The following is a 12911-nucleotide window of genomic DNA, read 5'->3' as shown; positions in this document are numbered from 1 at the left end:
CATACATCTGTACATTTCTACATCTGGCAAGGACAAATATCAAAACAATGGTACGAGGAAGCAATTTTTAGATTTTTCTTGATATTATGTTTTATATTATATTCATATATAAAATTGATAGAGCCGGATAGATACCATGGAGGTAAGGCATTTGCCTTGCATGCAGAAGGACAGTGGTTCAAATCCCGGCATCCCAAATGGTCCCCCAGCCTGCAGGGGGCGATTTCTGAGCATAGAGCCAGGAGGAAACCCTGAGTGCTGCAGAGTGTGACCCAAAAACAAACAAACAAAAAAACTGATAACAAATTTAATGTGTTACATTTCTTTTTCCTTTTCTTTTACTTTTCTTTTTTTTCTTTAATTTTTATTCCCCAATTCACAATACAGACCAGGCAAAGGGCCTGTGTTGAGATGTATATGGGGTGCATTTACTGTACCTCCTCTTTCTACACAGTCAGTGTAAAGAACACAGCCTGTGATAAGAATTGGGAGGCCTTTTCTTTTCTTTTTTTAATTTTTAATATATAAAATCCTTCACCAGTGCAACATTCCCATGACCGATATCCCAAGTATCCTTCCTCCCCGTCCAACACCGGCCTGTACTTTAGACAGGCTTTCTACTTCTAGGGAAGTAAAAGTTTTTACATTTATTTTTCTTGATATTCGTAGTATTTTATGTTTGTGGCTGAAGATGAAGTCATTATATTTAATTATATCTTAAGAAATTTTTTTTCTAAGAGTTAGCTTCCTGTACTTAATCACAAAGGTGTATATACAGCTCAAAAGTTTAGTGTGCATGCTTATCATGATGAGGTCTAGTTCAGACACCAACACTATATGGTTCCTGGTATAGTCTTGGTAACCCCATATTAAAATTTCTAAAAATTTAGTTAGAGGGAGAGCACATTGGTAAGGCATTTGCCTTGTAAGCAAACAACCCAGGATCAACCAGGGTTCGATTTCCAGTATCCTATATGGAATTCTGAGCCTGCCCTGAGTGATCTGAGTGCAGAGCCAGAAGTAACCTCTAACTACTACCGGGTGTGAACCCCATATAAATGAAACCCACCCAACTCAAAAAATTGATAATCTTATGGAATGGTTTAATTTTTTACTTTAAGATAATCATGGTCATGTATTTATTTTTATGATGGTATTAGAAAAATGGGACACCCCCACCTGAACAGTCTAATCATAAGTCCTTGAATTGACAAGTGAAATATTCCACTCCTGATTACACATACTGGGTGTCCCACACAAAAAAGTAGACATTACTCTCATAGACTGCCCAGCTTCTCTAACTTTAAGAAATAACTTTTTGTATTTATGTCACCCAGTGGTTATATTATTTTTATACAATATGCATACCACTTAGTTTTGACTTATATTTTAAGTTTATTATGGATCTATTGACTCACAAATTTTCATTATTGATTTTATTAAATATTCAAATATGTATTGAAATATATATATATTTTAAAATATATATATATTTAATATCTACAATAATAAATATAAAAAAATAAAATTATAATAATAACTAAAATTTAAAAAATAAATAAAATAAAAATATATAAATATATATTTGAATATGTATCTGGTACATTATCTTATCAATTTAAAACACATTATTTTACTTTAAAAGTTATTTCATATAAGAGTGTTCAAAGTTAGGACCAGCACGATAGTCCTGTAGGGCACTTGAGGGCATTTGCTTTGCACACAGCTGACACAGGGCAGACCTGGGTTCTATCCCCGGTGTCCCATATGGTCCCCCAAGTGAGGAATAATTTCTGAGCATATAGCCAGGAGAAACCCTGAGCATCATTGGGTATGACCCAAACCCCCCCCCAAATGAGAAAAGAAAAATAAGGTTCAAAGTTGATTTAAATCATTGCTGAGTATTAAATATGAGCTCATTTATATAAGACACAGCAAGATATTTTGTATTACTATTGAAGAAATTGCACTCCAAGAAAATAACTAAGATCAACTAAAACACTCAAATGTTCATACATATATGTGTCAAATACATATAGCTATGCAATTTATTAAATAACTATAATAAATATACATAGGCAAATATATATGTAAACGTTTTATTTGTTTAAAGTAAACCCAGAAGTATTCTAATAAAAGAGTAAAACAAATTAGTGAACAACTGATTTAAGAAATAATGGCATTTCTTCTACTGCTATGAAAATTTAAATGTGATATACTTTACTCACAAAATGGATTGTTCTCTATGAATATATATTTCTTTCAGTTGGATATATGCTTTGCATTGGCTTTTTAATTAGTGCATTGCATATACTCTTTATTTCCTTCTCTGACAATATTTATTTGGGTACATCTATTCTGAGTAACTGTTAAGTAATATTGTAACTGTGATGATAGTAGAGCATGTTAAAATTCTGAGGAAACTTATTTGTCATTCTCCAATACTGCATAAATATCCTGAATTTAAAAGAAAGGAAAAGCATTCCTATTATCTATGCATAAATTCAAGGCACAAAAGAGGAGAATTAGTGAAAGAATATTTAGAAACTTTCAAGGTAATTGCTAAGAAGGAACAGGTAAGAGAATTAGAATACTAAAAGGAGTATAAATTTGGCAGTAAATGGAAAAATATCATCAGTAAGTGCTTGCATGATAGTGAACATGGGATGTGTTTTGGAAGAGTATTTAAAATGAAGAAAATATTGGAAATGTGGTACTTGAAAGGAAGAGGTATTAAGGAAGATTAGGAGAATATTCTCAGCAGCACAGCTTGTAAGTGTCTTCTTGCATAATTGCCTTTTTGTGTGTGTCTCAGTAAATACAATTGTAGCACATTATTACCTTTTACCTGACTTAATCACTGCTTTTTCAGGAGACAATCCTTATAATCCAATTGTCTCCTCATTAGGTTTACTTTTGAATTTCATTGTTTGAAATGGCAGTTGTGGTTTTGATAGCTTTTGACCACTTTAATAACTGTTGTCAGTAATTCTTTCACTGGCAATCACTCAACTTATTTGGATGTTACTGGAAAAATTGTATATTTTAAAAGATTAGTTACATCCAAGATTTCTATTAATGTAGGTTATTAAACTGTAGAGGAAATATATTTTTGGGAATGGTGGAAATACTCATATTGTTCTTATATTTTTTATATATTAACATAATTTTTATTTTGATCATAGTGGCTTACATATTGTTGACAATAATATTTAGGTACATATTTACATAAAATCAGGGGGGATTCCCATCACGGTTTGTCTTCCCTACTCCTCCGTTTTTGTCCTATCTCCCATATCCTCTTCCCTCATCCCCAGGGCTGCTAGAATATGTGGTCCCCTCTGTACCTATCCTATTACTTCGTAGTCTTACACCTATTTGGTCCTGATGCCTCCCTTATTTCCCCCTCTAATTGGGAGGCAGGAGTAGGTAGTTCAAGTTATGTGGTTTTGTTTGAAGAGGAGAAAAGTAATAAACTGGGGTAAAAGTCTAATACGCAGAAAATAAGCAGAATTCTTCTAGAGTCTCCCGTCATCTGTTTGAGAGACGAAGGAGAAAAAGAAGGTGAAACACTCCACCACTACGAAAAGAAGTGTCAAATATCTATTAAGGATTCCAACAATAACGCTAAGCACCACAAAAAAAAAACAAAACAAAACAAAACAAACAAAAATCGCCGTGGTCTTGAAATAAGCACCAATGAGTGCCAGCTCTAATACGATATCCTGACAATGAGGAAAATGGGAACAACTTGACCTAAGAGCAGGTTATCCTGCCTTACCAGCCACCAATAAGACAAAATCAGAAGACTTGTCACCCGCCGGTAGGTCCAAAAACCAAGAACGCGATTTACAGAGGATTGGCTGCTAGAACCATGACCAGACTGTATATATCTTGGGTCCAATAAAAAAGCCCTAGTCTAGGGTTTGAGCTACGACCTGCACAACAACCATGATCCCCAGTTCCAAAGGTCTGGCAGAGACAACTGTAACGGAATGGGGCTTCTGGAAACACAAGGAAAGGCGTTATCCTAGGTGCCATCCCAGGTTTAGTGCCAAGACCAAGACCACCAACCGCAGAAGATGGATTAAAATGACACTGAGGGAACAGAATTTCTACAACCACAAAGACTGACTTCATCATAAGTCCCACCCCTGTAACTGAGATCTCTAGATACAGAGGACTGACTGTATCACCCAGGACGGAGCAGAAGTCTCCCAAACACCACAAATGCACCACCGGGAGAATAAAGGATCAGAGTCTATAGTTGATCCCATGACAATATACTTCAAGGGCGGAGAAACCCCACATCTCTTAGGCCATGTGAATTCCTTTTCGAATGACCCAAATATTTACTCTGCCTGGGCAGGAGGGAAAAAAAACCACACACAAAACATTGTTTATTTTTCATATATTACTTTTTAGCTTCATGTACCACTATTATTATTTTTATTTACCTATCTATTTTTGGTTGATTTCTTTGTTTTGGTGTGGTTATTGAAGTTGTTGCCCCCACTTATACTTATCTTTTTTTCTCCTCTTTTTTTTTTTTCATGTTTTGGGTAGCACCAGGCAGTGCTCAGGGGTTATGCCTGGCTCCAGGCTCAGGGATTGCTCCTGGAAGGCACGAGGGATCAGATGGGGCGCCGAGATTCAAGCCGATGATCTCCTGCATGAAAGGCAAACGCCTTACCTCCATGCTATCTCTCCGGCCCCTTCTTTTCCCTCTTTATGTGCTCTGCCATGGTGCTTATCTCAAGACCACGGCGTTTTTTTGGTTGTTCTTATATTTTAATTCACAAAAATAGATGGTTTATAGAGTATTCACAGTCTCATTCATGACTAATTATAAATTGTGTCAAAAGAATCCCATCTTAGTAATATGTAAGCATTTTAATTCATATTATACATGTAGAATAAACAGCACACTTCATATTTAAGATAATATTTTTCAATGTAAATAAAGTCAACTTTTTGACAGCATTAACATATTTAATGAGCTGAATGTTTGATCTAGATTTACAAGATATTTGAAGCATTTTTCAGCCTACATTATATTATTTTAAGCCATTATTAAAAGAAGCTTATTGATCATTTAGCTTCATGACACATTTTGACAACAAGAATGCATTGGTTTAGAGAATTTTAATTTGGGTGCACTTTGAGATACAAGTAGAAAATAAATTGGAATCTAAACCTTGCACTTTATTTTATTTTAAATAGCTTTAATTTGAAAAACAGTTCAGTTTTTATTAAGATATCAATGTAAAAGTGAATTGCTTAATAAGTTTGTCCTTAACAATAAATAGGATTATGACATTTGTTTCTATAAAATAGAAACTCTCAGTATATGTAACAAATAGAATTCTTCAATAAGTATTAAGAAAAAAGCCCATTATGATTTTATAGAAATTATTAGAATTGGAAGACATAAAACAATGACCTTGCAATTATTTTAATCTAGACATTTTAATTGATTATGCTAATATTATTTAAATGCATAATATACCATCCATATGTATACCTGAAAATTATAAAAATACATAACAAAACTGAAAAATAAAGCAAAGGCAATAAAGTGATTTAAGAATTTATAAGCAAACTTATTCTGTATTTCATAATTAATTGCACTGAACTTTCAGTAAATGTTTCAGAGAAATATTTTGGTAGAAATATTCATAGTAAAATAAATTTTTCTTACTTGTACATCGGATATAAATGAGAATGCTGACTTTATTAGCATTGTGTCATCAAGATATTTAATTTTATATTGCTATTAAATATCTTTGAATACTAAAATGAGATTCACTATTCCATTTTACATTCTAAGATGTCTACTGTCCTAAAAATTATATGGTCCCAAAGTACATTAAAACTATATCTCTTACAGTCGAAACAAAAAATTATGCAAGTGTTGAAAATCCTGCTGCTAAACAAGAAACCCATAGCTCTTTGCAAAGTCTCTCAAAGAGTACTGGGGAACAGTTATACAGTATCAATGGGTGTATGAAAATCTCTATTTTTTTTTTTTTGGTTTTTCGGGCCACACCCATTTGATGCTCAGGGGTTACTCCTGGCTAAGAGCTCAGAAATTGCCCCTGGCTTGGGGGGACCATATGCAACTTCAGGGGATCGAACAGTGCTTCTTCCTTGGCTAGCACTTGCAAGGCAGACACCTTACCTCTAGCGCCACCTCACTGGCCCCTCTATTTCATTCTTTTTGGGTAGTTTTAAATAAAGAGTTCTATCAAATAGCCTATGCTCATTTTGATTATAGATATTGTAGAAAAATACACTTTGATTTCATTTTTAGCTTATGATTTATGTAAGAAATAATCTTTTGTTCCCTACACAAATGTTTGCAGAGTTCACAGTAAATTTTTTAATGTCTTGCCAGCTTGTTTCATTAAATTTCTTTTCTCATGTTTTGACTTTCTAAAGTATTTATGCAGTTAGCAGCACAAATAAAAAGTAAAGAAAATATCTTTAGATTTTATGCATTAGAGAAACTGTTGCTTGCACATCTTTAGTTCAAAGAAAAATTTAGACTCACCCAAAACCACTAGTATTCTTCTGTGACATGCAAAATTCATATAAAGTAAATTTTCTAAAACAAATGACTTTGCGAGGGCTCTAAAGATAGTACAGCAAATAGGGAGTGTGGCTAGCACATGGTTGACCTGGGTTAAATCCACAGCACCACACATGATTCCCAAACCCTTCTAGGAGAGATCTATTTGTTTAGAGCTAATTCTTTTTGTTTAGGCCATTGCATTCAAGAAAAGTGTCCTACACTTTCTACTCTTACTCCTGCCAGGTATTTATATTTTGTAAAATTCAGTGATTTTTAATTTGGGATCAGCTTTAAAACCACTGATCTTAAATTGCATCTTGTTACTGATCCTGATTCTTAGATTAATATTAGGTTGCTATTTAAGAAATATAATACATTAGTATGTTTGTCTCCATCTTACAAACATACTTTATTTGATTTTATTTTATTTTAAATACTTTGAGAAACCCATGGGACTTAAATGTAATGTTAGAGATACTCACCATCTCACACCCAGACAGGACCCTTTGAAGCATGTAGGAACATAGTTAATCCTCGCGTTGACCCTGGGAAGCCTCCAAAGGCCCGGAGAATTATATGGACAGGCCTCAGCAGGTCACTTCACTAGAATCTAAAAGTAAAAACTTTTAGGAAATATCTGGGTAGAAGCACATAGAACTTGAATTCTCATCTTCAGGTCAAGTCCCTAGAAAGTTTGTGCATGCTCTGTTCAAATAAAAAACCACACATATTGAATCACATCTTCATATCAGTAAGGTATGTTACTAGATTAGCCTAGTCATATATCCACATAAAAACATATAAATAATATCTCCAAATTACACACAATGGGAATGTAATGTAAAACCCTACACAATGGGAATGTAATGTAAAACCCTACTACACATAATTAATTATTATAGTAGTCCTAAAGACCCAACTAGAATTAGCCATCACATGACCTCTCTGATAAGGATTTTGGAGATGAAATGTAGAGGAAGACAGTGGAAAAAATCAATAAAAAGAAAAGTAAATAACTCAAAAGAATATATGTCTCATCAAGAATACATTACTGAGTCAGTCTCTCAATCAGATTTGTAAAGAATATTAGCAGTTATGTATTCTTATATTCTTTATAGACTCAAAACTAACATTCAAAGCAGAATTAAAGAGGAAAATTAAGGCAAGAAACAAACAAACACACCAAAATTTTACAGAAAATTGAAAAATCATTGACAATAATCTATCTTTATGTCCACACTTTAAATGCATCATTTATTTACATATTTATATTCACATATTCACATTTCACATAGGGTGAAAAATGTGTTAAAAATTAAGTTAAACTTTCTGCTGACTTCAAGAAATAACTTGAACAGTAAGAGATAACAAAGCCTCAAAGTTAATGGTTGGAAAATAATTTAAGCAAACAACTCCCTCCAAAAGGATAGGGTGGCTGTAATGTTATTAGATGACCTAGAACATAGCTAATACAGAATGAGACAGAGAGTCATTTCAATGATCAAGTGATGGGTTTATCAGGACGATAACATACACTTTAACATTTATGTACTTCAGTAGGGTCAGTGAAATACACTAGAGAATTGCTAATAGAGTTCAAGGAAGACATTGATCACAACACAAAATAGTAGTTGGAGACTTCAACATTGCCCTGTCACCTCTCTACAGGTCTATCAGACTCAGCAAAGACTCAGAAAAGAAATACTGTTTTTGAGATTACAAAACAGAGAGGTATTTAGTCAAGATATCATTTTCCTAAAACTTAACACACATTCATCTCCAATGCATAAGCGTCCTCACTAAGGATATAAAACATACTAGGCCCCAAAATAAACCTTTAAAATTAGATACTAGAAGTCATATCTATTTCCTCATATTATGATGCATTAAAATAGAAAAAAATTATAAGCAGAAACAGAAATAACTGAAACACCTGTATATTAAACTGCTTACTACTAAATAACCAGTTGGTCAGAGAGAATATCGAGGGCCTTAAGTAATAGTACAGGGGATAACGCATTTGCCTGGCACGCATCCAAACCATGTTTGAGCCACTGTAACACACATGATAACCTGAGGCATCCAGGAATCGTACCTAACTGGAGTTCAGATTAATTGCCAACCACTGATTGATGTGCCCCTTATTCCAAAAACAGTGAAATAAAAAGATTTTTGGAAACAAATGAAAATAAGGACAGAGCTTCCAATAACTTGTGGGACATAGGAGAAACCTTGTTAAAAAGAAAGCTCATACCTTTGCAAACATTCACCAAAAAAGAAATAAACGGCAACATAAGTAACTTGAATTGATAACGTAAGAAACTGGAAAATGACAAATGAAGGCTGCAGAAAGAAAATAATGTAAAATAGGTCATGAGTGACTGAAATGAAATCCAAAATTAATAAATACAAATGATTAATAAAACTAACCATGGTTCTGTGAAAAATATGATCAATAAACCATTACAATTATTTGAAGAAAAAGGTAGAGGGAATATTACTAAATCAAATCACAAATGAAATGGAGTGGGAATGACAGGGTAGGAGATGTCACATATACCACAGAAATCAAAAAGATTATTAAAAATTATTTTGAAAGTTTATTTGTAGATTCCTGTAACTTCCTAAGGCTGAAGTTAGAATATATGGAACATCTCATAAGAACTATTACCATTGAAGAAATCAAAATAGAAAACAAAAACAGTCTCAGATGAATTCATTTGTGAATTCTTTCAAACCTTTATATAAAACCTATTTTCAATATTTTTAAAAACTTTTAGCAAAATTAAAAAACAGAAACATTCCTGAACAGTCTATGAATTAAATATTACCCTAATATCAATGTCAGAGACACCACTAAAATATGGACTGATAAAATTATGGACTGAAAACAATGTTAGTAGCATATTTTATATAACCTGCTAAAAAGAAAAATTTGCAGCATAAATTATTCCTATATTGAAATGGGTCAGTAGCAACAAATTTCTTTTTAAACTAGTGTAAAATATGCATAAATACGAGAATTAATAAAGCAGAAATAATTGCCAGCCATTTAAATGTAGAAGACTTAATATTCATAAAATTACATATCACAAATAATAATTAATATCTAAAATGTGTGCATACAACATTGTTTAATAAGTACTCATGAGTGAAGGATATAAACTTAAAATTTAAACAACATAATATAATTTTACCAATAAACAAAAACAGAAAATTAAAACATATTTTTATTTACTATACATAGATTGTTAACTAGGCAAAGAACCTTTTAACTAGGAATACACAGGGCAATACAAAAAATAACTCACAGCTCCAGTTTTTTCTGCTAGATACAGTTATTAAAAACACAGAAAAATTAATGTTTTTAAAGTTTCAATTGACAATACTGCATATATTTAAGAGGTTATTCATTTGCATTAATATTAGTAGTTCAATAACAGTGAATTTTAGAGATATTTTTTACTTTTTTATACTAACTACTAATGAGACAAGTATATCTCTTTATTTATTTATTGGTTCTACATTTATTCATCACATCTGACTCCTGGCTATGTTCAGGATAATAAAATGGTGACAGATCAAACCCAGGTCAAATGCATGCTGTACTATCTCTCCAGTCGTTGAATTTATAGTAATGCAAGTTTAAATTGTTAGAGTTCACTCATGTTTCTGCCCTTAGCAATAAAGATTGAAAGTAGATGATCTGATAGAAGATAGCCAAATTCAGTAGAAACTTTAAGGGAAAAAAATGAAAGTTAGGAAAGCTGGTCTTTGGGATACCCTTAAGTAGAATAGCAGTGTTGTATGCAGGAAAATTGGAGGATCCAAGTAACATTAATTGAAGAAAACATAGTCTGAAACCTATATCTGCCTGAAGGCATAAAAGTTTTTTTTTTTTTTTAAATAAGAGCACATCTCCAACCCAGAAAGGCATTGAGATGTAGAATCCAGGCTGTGTGCTGTCTGCAACTTCAGCTAAGTTTGTTTTCAACTGTCAAAGCAAAAAAATAATGTCAAAGACACCTGAGAACTGTGACCATGAAAGGAAATCCAGATTCTGTGAAGCCCGAAGCTGAAGGGAATCCATTTTATCAAACCCAAGTTAAGTTTCCATTTAAGGATAACAAGGCTAAAGTTTCTATTTAAAAACTAAATTTCTCTCCCCACAATAATGATGCAGAATCCAAAGCCACATATACCGCGCTAGATATCTAGCCATAAAAGGATATGATGAAATACACTAGAAAAACCCTAGAAATGACCAGTCCACTTAAAGATCAAGACTTTCTGCTTATAGCCCTGTATAACCTGTTTTGTGACCCCCAGGGTGACTCTTATTTCTTGGAAGTGACTCTGGCCTCCAGCATGTTGATAGGCTTTGTTTTGCTTTATTTCAATTGTGTGGTTATATTCTTTGACTTTGGACCCTAATATTTGGGGGCTAGTCCAGGATCAAAAGGCAAAGACCAGGTCACCAATAGAGTTTCCAATGGCCCATGGATATTTGAGACTTCCTCAATGTAGGTTAAGACCTAAGGGGAATGAGGTTGTAGTTGTAGTTCGAAGGGAAAAACGAGATGCAAATCTCCTCTGCTCGGGAGTTAGTGCATAGAAGCCCCTTGTTCCCTAGATTGTGGCAGGAGCATGAGGTTCATAGTAGCCTTGAGGTTTGGAGGAATCCTAGGGATAGCAGTAGGAGCTGTGAGTTGTCAGGAGCTGCAAGGTAGAAAGGAGAAAGGACTCCCATTGACCCATTTTTCAGGAGAGGGTCAAGTCATTGCAGAAGTTTCAAGACTTTGAGGTACCACTGAGGGAAATAAAGCCTATGGTATCTGTACATCCCCAGGAATTCTATGTGTCTTTGTGGTCACCACTAGGGCAATTTGTTTTTCTTCTATCCTTTTTTCATTGTCTAAGTGTTTTTTCTGTGGTGTGTGTGTGTGTGTGTGTTTTATGTTGTTCAGGATTGGCATGTGGTTGAGAGATTCTAAGAGGTGTCTCCAAACATTAAGCCTGGTTGAGACACATTTCAAGGATTATGAGAAAATTGTCACCATATTTGGTGACATGGTCTAGTTGGGGGAAAATAAGGTCTTGCTTCAAGCTAGAATGGTTCACCTTTAAGACATTCTGACCAATGGAGAGAACCTTCTTTAAGTCTCAGATTTATTCAATTCAGAAGATGGTATTCAATGACGATCAGGATCAGAGTCTGTACACTATGACTTGGTGGTACTTTGTCAAGGAGCCGCAGAAGTGGCTGAGACCCACCTTCCTCCTGCTAACAATACTATTTTCTTTTCCATTTGACAGGTCCAGAAGAAAAAAAATCCTAAGGAGAAGGAAGAGATAAAGAATGGACTGACAGTGCCTCCCTTACTTCCCCCTCCTTTGGAGGAAGTCAACCAGAGAAAGGCATCTGTCTTGTACAGAGTTACCACAAGGGTTCAATATTTGGGAAGCTCTCCATGAAAATTTTGGTAAGTTTCAAAATTTCCACTTCTATGTGAGTTTACTCCAGTATGTTGATTAACTTCTAATAGTAGCTGAGAATCCAGAGGACATGCTGAAGGGGTCACCATCCCTCTTACAGACCTTATAGGAAAAAAGAATACAGGGTGATAGTAAGAAAGGCTCAGTTCTGCCAGGAGAAGGCCGCCTACCTTGATTATGAGCTTCATGGAGGCTATGAACTCTGCCTCCTAGAATGTCACTACATGGTATCCCACTCGCATGAAAATTAAACAGGTGAGAATTTTTGGCAACAGTGGTGTACTTCCTGATCTGTATTTTATTATTTTCAGAGATGGCACAGCCCTTCTCTCACCTAAAGAAAGAACAGCTACTTTTGTCTGAGGCCCTCAGCAAGTACAGGCTATTCAATGCCTTCAGCCCCTTTTAAAGGCCCCGGCATTGGCCATCCTCGATGTGACAAAGTAATTCCACCTGTAGATAGATAAAAAATCAGCTCTTTCTTGCAAAGTGAGTTCTAAGCTGAAAATTTGGGCCCTGGAAACTACCAGTAGCATACCTGAGTAAGAAACTGAACACAGTTACTCCAGGGCTCCTGCCATGCCCCATCATAGTGGCAGTTTCAGAAGCACTAAGCCAAGATATGAATAGTAATCTCACTCTGGGACAACAAGTGGTGCTTATCCCCACTCATGCAATAGAAGGGGAGCTAAGGACCCCACACAATCACTGGATATCAGACTCTACTGCTGAATGAACTCCAAATCATCACTGAGCCCCTGCTGTGCTAAACCCTGATATGATGCTACCTAACTGGCAGGAAGAACACCCCTACAACTGTGGAGAAATTTTGAAGCACCTA

General features: G+C 34.6%; 1 non-coding gene across 1 annotated transcript; it reads right to left on the bottom strand.

Annotated features, from left to right (window-relative positions):
• Positions 1–362: 362 nt before the first annotated feature.
• LOC126016546 (small nucleolar RNA SNORA51) lies at positions 363–495 on the bottom strand. The gene has a single exon (XR_007498340.1). It is a non-coding gene; the product is annotated as a small nucleolar RNA SNORA51 (small nucleolar RNA).
• Between the last annotated feature and the right edge of the window lie 12416 nt (positions 496–12911).

This window comes from Suncus etruscus, chromosome 8 (assembly GCF_024139225.1).
Source record: "Suncus etruscus isolate mSunEtr1 chromosome 8, mSunEtr1.pri.cur, whole genome shotgun sequence".
Lineage (NCBI taxonomy): Eukaryota > Metazoa > Chordata > Mammalia > Eulipotyphla > Soricidae > Suncus > Suncus etruscus.
This window is presented reverse-complemented; position numbering and strand designations above follow the sequence as displayed.